The following is a 5,000-nucleotide window of genomic DNA, read 5'->3' on the forward strand; positions in this document are numbered from 1 at the left end:
TCCGTCTTCTTCTCTGCCGAAAGGAAAGACAAAGGCGAGGGAGTCCTCGAACGGGGAAACCCACGATTGAGAGGTCAGATCACACCATCCTCATTGATCCAACTCGGGTTGGTATGCTCACAAAGAGAGACCCTACCACATGTGTTTCAGTTTGAGAGCCACCCTGTTTTCTCGATGTCTTCTTCTCTTTCGGGTGGGAGGCATTCTTCAATAGCTTTCATTACTGAGGGGCCCAATCCTAAGAATAAGAGTATCAAAAGACTCGATCTATCCGACCTTACCATAGTCTCCCTCGAGGCGCGGTCAACCTAGCAGGTGTCATACCTTCAAAAGAGATGGCTCAGACAGATTAGCTATAATGCGCAGTTAGATACTTCGATGGCTCTCGAACTAGCTGTGTTAAGCATATAGCTAGCCTTCTATTACCTTATTTCTCCAAATTTATGAATCCATAATTGTTGCCATTCAGTCTCTTATTAGCGATAGGGGCCGTCATCCAACATGCTTCTATCTAAGTGATTTCATACCTTATTCCCTCCGCCACCCTCACCCTTCTAAGCTCCTTTGCCCTATGCCTTTAGTTAGTCTGCTTTGAATGATCATTTCACTCTTCGAAGGTGAGCGAAGTACTTCGAGGGATTAGATGGAAGGAACCTCTGCTAAGAATGGAATACAATTCTTTGTGTCCTTATTTAGCTTTCAAGTGGGAGAGGACTTCCATAGAGTGAGCCCTTCGATCGCGGTGCTCATCTTACCACCCTAACTACTAGCGCAGTCCAACTTATCCCTGCTAACCCACAACTAAAGCACCATGACTCTTTGATTCCGAAATGCGGCCGAGGGCATCGGAAAGGACACATCACACGCCCTAACTCCACGAAGGGATGGATGGAATAGACAGGCACAAACCGTTGACCCTAATCTTACCAAGATATACAGGTATTCAATCCAGAATGGGCACAGAAACTGTTCAGGAAGTGAATAAAGCAGAAAGATACACATTAGTATTGGACTTAACCCCAGAGGAGAAAGAAGAACCTCCGCTTGTCCTAGAGCTAGCCTCAGAGTCAGAAGTTTATGTTAACCATACCACTAGGACAGGAAGGGTCTATCAACCGCCTCATTTGCAAGGCTAAGAAGAGCAAGAATCTATTATGCCTTTCGCTCAGTTATGAGCCAACAGGAATTTGACTGGATTGAGACTCGCGGTGCTTACACCTCTAAAGTCAGCCTCGCTCAACAATTCCTCGAGACCAAAGCAAAAGTTCTCTTTCGATCCCAAGGAGTTCATTACCTATTATTGTTGGCTATTCCAATGCCAATGCCAATGATAGAGAGATTAGGGGAATATACTGACCGAGAAGAGAGAGTAAGACCCTAAATGCTTACGGGACAGAGAGGACGCTAGTGAGATGCGCAGGTGTATGAGCTCTGAGATGTGTAGGTAGAAAGAGAAGAAGCCGTTCCAACTGGTCCTATCATCCTAGGGTAGTAGTCAATCCGATGTAGCTAATCCGACCGGCATTAGTAGACGAGTACAAATGAATATAGTAGCCCTATACAATAGACGGTAGTTCCATTAGAAATTCTATGTAAAAAGTAACCTACCGGTTACAAAGGCCTATGAATTTACAAAGTCAACATCGGAGAGTCTTCTTAACAGCTGTACTAATGCCGTTCGCCTTGACTTTAGTCATGTAGAGCATTTTCTTTTGGCATAGGAGCCTTCTAGGCCTACTGACTCTTATCTAAAGGGGCATATCGAGATCCCTTAGCCCACAAAGCCCTTGACTTTCCCTTCTCTGCTTCGCACCATCGTGACACTCACCCTTCGTTACCCAGCCCATCGCTAACGCTCAGCCTCGTCTTTTGATTTGACGACCTATTTCCCTCTTTCTCTATTTAGGATAGAAAGCATAAGGTCGCAAGTGAAGCTTCTGGAGAGAGCAATGAAAGAGTTAGAATTGGACCCATAACATTGACACAGGGAGAATCCATTGCTTGGTTTCCCACAGGCAGAAAAGGACTTGGCCTGGATGTAAACTGTAAAATGAAAAGAAAATTGTAGTATCCAAAAGGGCAGCTAAGCTAGCAATCCGAACAAGAAGATCTTCCCGTGGACTCAACAGGGTTCACGAATCTTATCAACTATTTACATGAAGTAAAGTTGGAATAGATCCCAGACTTCGGAGATAGCCACCACTACTACTACTTTAGAAAGGACCGAATGGCGTGCCTTATACCTTTCAAATGAATGGTGGGGAGACCGGAATCGCTTTTGTCGCTCCGGATTTCCTCTTAGCCGAAAGGGTCGAGGCAGGAAGGAGAACGCTATATATACACCTCTTTGTACCTGGGACTAGACATAATAGCTTGAGAAAGGCTCGGGAAAGTACGTTGTGTATTTTATAGCACACGAGATAGGCGGCTTGGCTTAGAGCCTACACCAATCTATCTGTTCTATCTGTAATAGTTCGATCTGTCTTCCTGAGATGAGAATTTGTTTTGAAATAGCTAGATTAGAACTGGCCGCCTTGCCTTGGCTTATTGTGTGATTTTTGAGCAGGAGCGAGCTGTCTTTGGCACAATCTGTACTGTAGCCGGGAAAGCAGGAGTCAAGCTGTTCACAAGCAGTGGTTATGAGCCGCATCTAAAGCCAATCCATTTACAAGTGAAATCTTGCCCAACTCCAACTACAAGGAAAGAAAGGGGTGAGGTGCTCATTCTGTATAAATTGGGTCTCTCGGAACCATGGGCGGCGAAAACTAGGATGGAATCATAGGTAAGGGATGACATAACTGGGGAGTAGGAATGGCAGATCCGTTTTTTCCCAACATTATGAACTCTTCAACTTGTAGTCCACCAAGAGGCTCAATCCTCTCCTGACTTACGTCTGAGCCCAGGTTTGTAAACCAGCCATTCAATGGAAGACTTTGTCCTCTTATTTATGTTAAGCATTAGGGTCCTTCACATAATCTCGAACCGTGCCCCTTCCTCAATGAGTCACGAGCGAGCCATGCCACATTGCATGGGAGGAACTGATCCTTCACTTCCCTTTTGAGCTTTCGATTCTATTCTAGACCGCTTGATATCATATCTTACCAGCCCCACCCGGGTGGCTTCCGCGTCACCCCCAGTTGCTCCATTCTGGATCCCTGAGTGATAGAATAGCTATAAGCTAGCCCACCCTCACCTTGATGAGTTTCACTAAGAAACCGGGGGGTGCCTATGTGACTAACATAGGGCTCTGCCTTACCAAGCAGAGTGAGGTTAGAAACTCCAATTTTGTGATAGGACTGACCCTGGTGAGAACCAGCCTATCACGCCACCGAGGTTCCGCCTCGTTTGCCTTAGTCTTGCGATCTAAGGGTGAAGGAGTCATCCAGCCACCGGGATTGGTTACCCGGTTGACCCCTATCCGTATCTACATCTACGTCCTGATTGAGTTACATAGAAACTAAAAGAACTTGAAAGCAAGAGATCCAACAGGAATGAAATGAATATCTATTTTTAAATAATCAAGTGAAAAATCCCCCGAACCTCTGATCCGATAGCAGCTATAATATGCATCTACGACTAGCTACAGGAACTAGATGAAAACTTCTACAACAGGGTATCGAAGAATGCATTCTGACATCGAGTCCTCAATCAATGTAGATGATTCAACAAGGTAGACCGAAGCAACTCGTCGATCAGCTATCACCACATCGTTGCCGAGAATGGCATAGCGATCAAACTAGTGACTGTCTACGGCTTATGCCTTCACTCGGGGGAGAGCACCCATCCAAAAAGCAGAAAAGTGAAGAAGTGACGTCCAAACCCTCGGATGGACCTAAACTAGACTCAGTCCGAGCTCCTGCAAGAGGGTCCAAAGTAGAGTGGCATGGAATCGGCCGGAAAAGACAGATCTTATCTTATAATTGCGTATATTGAGTGAGATGCCGCTTCAAAGATGCTGCTTACCTAGGATGGTGTGCTTTTCGCTCCTTTGGCTTTCTTTCTCCCGGAGACCATGCCATTCCTCGACACCGACCTTCAAACAAAGTCAGATGAGGAGCTGGCTTCCCTCAAAGTTGCTCTGGCTGACTTGCCCGTTCCGCTTTGGGGCGGTTCTTCCTCCAGCAGCCTATTCTTTCACAGCTTCTATGCCAAGGGCTATTATATCTATTCGATTATGCAAGATGTATTGGGGTCACATAAAATTATTTATGAAAAGAAAGCGCTCTTAGTTCAGTTCGGTAGAACGCGGGTCTCCAAAACCCGATGTCGTAGGTTCAAATCCTACAGAGCGTGATTCCATTCTTGTTAGATCGAGAATGACACTGAAATAATTGAACAGCAGTCTAAAGTCTGAATTTTACCTCCTGTGGATTAGGATTAAAAACAAAGAAAGAGGAGGTAAATAAACCAAAGAGATGTTAATGAAGAAAGGGTCCAAACGCGGAGGCAGTTCCAGTCCTTGTCGCAGCGCAGTAGTGAGTAGGTGATCCAACACCAGAGATAAAAGACGCAGCAGATTCATAGATATACTTACCTTAGTTATATAGATCGTTTACCTAGGTACGAGACCCTGAGGTCCATATCGGTAATAGAAAGACCTGCCACCAAAAGCATTCCGATGGAGCAGAAGTAGACCCTTCCCCCGCCATAATAGCACCACCTAGCTTCGGGATAGTAGTAGCACATATCTTTTTCTAGTGATCGTTATAGGGATAATGAAACCAATGATAGAGTTGACCTAGCCTAGCGACATCCATCCCTTGTCTCCGACCGGGAGATAGAGACTACTTCATGCGCAACTTCAACATCTCCAATCCAAGGGGTAGGCCTTTTTTTTTCAAGACCCCCTTTCGGTTCGGAAAACGCATTGGCTTTCACTCAAGTTCGAGGATCCATTAAATAAAGCAAAAAATGCACGTTACAGACGAAAGGTAGATGTTCATTGGCGAATAAAGAGAATGCAAGCTATGCAAAAACGGATTTCACTGATTTTCTTAGCC

General features: G+C 45.3%; 1 non-coding gene across 1 annotated transcript; it reads left to right on the top strand.

The window, feature by feature from the left end:
- The first annotated feature begins 4,219 nt into the window (after positions 1 to 4,219).
- On the top strand, positions 4,220 to 4,293 carry TRNAW-CCA (transfer RNA tryptophan (anticodon CCA)). Its single transcript has one exon. It is a non-coding gene; the product is annotated as a tRNA-Trp (tRNA).
- Positions 4,294 to 5,000: the final 707 nt, after the last annotated feature.

The sequence above is a fragment of the Vigna unguiculata genome, unplaced genomic scaffold (assembly GCF_037176805.1).
Source record: "Vigna unguiculata cultivar grain cowpea cultivar isolate G323 ecotype 2 unplaced genomic scaffold, ASM3717680v1 ptg000208l, whole genome shotgun sequence".
Classification (NCBI taxonomy): Eukaryota; Viridiplantae; Streptophyta; class Magnoliopsida; order Fabales; family Fabaceae; genus Vigna; species Vigna unguiculata.